At 40.9% G+C, this 4425-nt stretch overlaps 1 pseudogene; it reads right to left on the bottom strand.

The window, feature by feature from the left end:
• Window positions 1–802: 802 nt before the first annotated feature.
• LOC149281623 (proprotein convertase subtilisin/kexin type 4 pseudogene) lies at window positions 803–4184 on the bottom strand (annotated as a pseudogene).
• Window positions 4185–4425: the final 241 nt, after the last annotated feature.

Raw genomic sequence — 4425 nt, 5'->3', positions numbered from 1 at the left:
GAAAAGAAACTGAATGGATATATAAATTTCAAACCTACAAGAAAGACGGATTGAATGTAGAATTCGATATATCCATTTTTTTGTGAATCCATTCATTTTTTGTGTATTAATTCCCTTTTCAAACAATCAAAATTTATTTTTTCTTTTTTAAATTATATTTATTTTATTAAGTTTTTATTTACAACATATTTTATCACACATACTAATTAAAATTGCATATAAGCGTTTTTATTCATATACTTTTTATATACACGATTTTATACACATGATTTTTAAACAATATTTTTACAAGATTTCTCTCTTTTAATAACATCATTTTTACACCATGTTTGTTCCATCTGAAGGTTAATTGTTCAACCACAGAACAGATGGATATCAGTAACATAATCGTGACAGCATTCAATTAATCAATTAGCGAGAGTACAATCAGAATACTTTCTTCTACATCTCTCTCTTATGTCTTCTTTCGTGTGGGAGTTCTGTCCAACAGGATAGATTCCTAAGAAAATAAAAATACATTCACTGAATACATTGGATCTTTAAATTGGTACCAATTAATATTGTTACTAAGTTGCTACATTGTTTCACTTGCCTATTGAGGTTTGGACGGATGCCAAACCACATACACAGATGTCTTCTATCTTGAATCAGCCTGTCTGTCTTTCCTTCTGTTGGTCCCTTGATGCTCTGCCGATATATCCCTGTAACTAGAAAAGATAGTTAAATGAAAAACATTCTATATGTCATGTTTTTAACTGTATAAATCTATTTTACACACTTACCGATTTACGAATACTGCCGACTACGAGTCCCGTTGACAGAATGAAACAGAGGGTTCCACAACATCTGCCGTTATTTCATCCTGAGGAATTAAAAAAGAAAAGAAAAAAGAAAAAAGACTAAACGTGATGACGTCGAAATGACGCAAATAGAACAAGACGGCGAGCCGGGACCTTTAAAAGAACCGCGAAAACACAGACAGGATACAGATTGATTTCTTAAATTTTCTCCTGAGGAAGCCAGAATTGGTGAAACGCGTTGAGATATTTTGGAAAACTTTACAACTATTGAAAACCTGGACTTTACATGGACTTGATGATCATCCACTTATCTTTATAAAGGACACTGCTCTTACGCATAACCCAGTTGTTATGCCTACTTGTTTGTAAGTTTTTAATCTATATTCATTAAACAATATCTTTTTTATTGCACTATTTCGTTTCTTATCTTCTACACAGAAGCTCCTAAGACGAAAGAAAGTATGGATTTTTGACGAGCTTTCTATTTCTAATACATTTGTGAGTGCAACAAACATCTCTATTTTTATTTTTTTTTCGTATTAACTTATTACACTATATTTGTTTTATTTTTTCCCACATATCTATGCGCCCCGACCTTTGCCTATACATCATTTGTTATAACACTTATGAGGAGTGTTGATCTGCGGGAGCAGCAAGATTTGTAGGGTACTGTAATTTATTTCATATTCATTTTTTAAGACCTACCCACTCGTGAAGGTGTTTCTTTTCCGTTCTATATTGTGATGTAAGGATCTGGGGTATTACATAACTTTTAAGTCACTTAAATGCAAAATAAAACCAAACATGTCAGTGGTGACATTAAGTCACATAAAAATGATGTATTTCCAATCTTTAATCAATGTGCATTGCTATAGAATGCTTGATTCTTGTTTTGGAATCCACACAAGATATGAAATCTGAGATCGGTCTAAGCTTTTCCTTCAAGCATGCGAGCACGGTTTAATTGTTTTATTATTCAACATAAAATTTCCAGGTACTTAAAATCTAAATTTGTAAAATATAGCAAGGAAAAGGTATTTTTGCCAAATAGTAAAAGGAATTTTATTGGTGTAACAGTGCTATCCGCGTCAGGTTGGGTCTCTACTCTCCCTTGTTGAATTTGTCCTCATCAGTGTTCAAAAGCAAAGGAAATCTCCTCCCTGCGCAGATTCCAGATCTGATTTAGAGCACGGTGGTTGCCCATCAGACGGGACTGGGGTCTACTCGTGATCTTTTTCGTAGATACCAGTGAATGAAAACCACCAGCGGTCCCATAACCATTACAATGGCCGCACTCATTATCACTGCCACTAATGTTGTTTGAGGGATCCGGATGAATGAGGCGTTCTGTAAGTCTACACTTGGGGAGTCAGATCTTACGCATGAGTTGTCTTTTCCATTATATTCGTATAAAGGGGAACAGGAAGTGCAATTATTGGCAGACGACCCTTTACACGTAAAGCAGGATGGGTGGCAAGCGGCACAAGAACGAACAAGGTGAAAGCTGCTGGGCTCTGACACCTCCGCTCTCTGCGTAGACTTAAAGTATTTGGCAGGGCAGTAAGATAGACAGAGCTTTCCAAAGGTATAATATGGTGCCAAACATTCTATGCACGACCCATTTCTATCCCGCCTCAGACACTTTCTCATGACAGACTTCTTGATTTTCCTGGACATCATGTGTTCATCTGTCCCGTACAAAATCAACGTGACGTGATGTAGAAATCCGTGGTTGGTGTAGCTTCCTCTGTTCCTAAATTCTAAGGTCCAAAGGCCCAATGGATTTTCATCCCAAGATTGTGTGGTCATGAAGGACCAATCTCTGTACCCATCAGTGCTGGTATCATGTGGTCTCTTGCCCATCAGCACAGAACGGGTGCCCATAGGACTGGTAAGATAGATTTCCAGGTCACCTCTGCGACTGTAGCTGAGGGTCATTTGGGCTTGGACATGCTCAAGGGATGTTATGTGATTGGGGGACCCAGAACAGGCAGTGACATTGTAAGTCAAAATCAGATCTGAATGCACTCTTTTAGGGGTGCTCACAATTGTTATGAGGCACTTTCTTTGAGGCTGCGTTGTCTCCCATGTTTCGGCCAGCTCCACTACTCGTCCAGCATGCAAGAGTCCGTAGCCGAAAAAGTGGCTCACTTTTCTTCCCACTCCATTTATGACCCAATCGTCAGCCATTAGGTGGGCAGGACTGGACGCTCTTACCACGATATGTTGTATATCCCTCCATGTAAGAGCTGGGTTTGCCTCCAATGCCAAAGCAAGGATCCCGGCAGCAAGTGGAGTGGCGGCTGAAGTCCCGGTGTGTTTATCTGTACACGTGTGGCGTATATCAGTGGTGATAAAAGTCTCTTCCTCACCACCACCGCTGCTGTAAGTGCTTGTAAGTTTGCATGCACACGCCTCACTGTAACAAGGGACTGTTCCATGATTTGTGACACCCCCAACAGCAACAGTGTAGATACTGTTGGAGTAGCCGTCACTGTTGCAGTTGTCATTCCTGCCACCGTTTCCAGATGCCCAAACAAAGATAGATCCAAGGCCACGGCGGCCATTTAGTATTCCTTGGTAAAAAGCCTCAGAAGACAACATTCCTGGTCCATCCAGTACCTTTCCATCATCAGTGGGACCCCAGCTGGCGCTATAAATGTCAATATGCTGTGGGTTCAAACTCAACGACTGAGCTTCAACAAAGTCTGTGACTATCCCATCCAGCATTCGCACACCTCCTATTCTAGCGTTGTATGCTACTCCAGCGCCGCAGATATCATTATTGGCAACCGCAGCCACCTCGCCTGCACAGCGGGTCCCGTGGTTGGTCTCATTAGATGAGTTATATCGGGGCTGAGGGTCAGGATCGTCGTCATTAAAATCATAACTCGCTTCCGGATCATAGTTTAATGCGAGATCGGGGTGGTCCTTTTCAAGCCCATCATCCAGAACGGTCACCACCACGCCTCGTCCGGTATATCCACGGTTCCAAGCAGTCTGGATGCCTAAGTCAAGATTTTTACCCAGGTACCACTGCAAGCTGAAGAGGGGGTCTGTGGGAACCATACTAGGCTGTCTTTTCTCCCTTCTCCTCAGCGTCTGCTGCTCAAACCAGCTAACCTTGGGTTCTTTTTTCAGTTGAATATTTCTACCCCAGTGAGGGCTGAAGGATTTCCTTTGAATGCCACGATGAGATAAATGGTAGAAATCACTGCCAAGCACCACCTGGCCAAGGTTGATGAAACCGAATTTCTGTGCAATACGTTCTGCCTCTACAGAGCCATCAGGTATGTGCACAGCCCAGCTATTTGTGTAAATCTCCAAAGTAAAGATCACATGGATCAGAACAGTAACAACGAAAACCAGAGCTATGCTCCTCATCTTGTACTGTCAGCTTACAAAAGCATCTGTTGGCCTAACGGCCAGTGCTTTTATAACCTACACTATGTCACAGTAGAAGGGCGTGGCACATCTGTTACATCACAATAGCAGGGCGGGGCTCGGAACTCTCAGCGACAAGCCGGCTAGACAACGCTTACAGTTATGATGTCAATATATAATTCTGAAACAGTAGTGTGTGATTATATATATATATATATATATATATATATACACGGTATAT

Source organism: Sceloporus occidentalis, unplaced genomic scaffold, assembly GCF_023333645.1.
Source record: "Sceloporus occidentalis isolate IW3139 unplaced genomic scaffold, rSceOcc1.0.p SCAF_130, whole genome shotgun sequence".
Taxonomy (NCBI): domain Eukaryota; kingdom Metazoa; phylum Chordata; class Lepidosauria; order Squamata; family Phrynosomatidae; genus Sceloporus; species Sceloporus occidentalis.
Note: the sequence above shows the minus strand (reverse complement) of the source record. Positions and strands in the feature narration are given on the sequence as shown.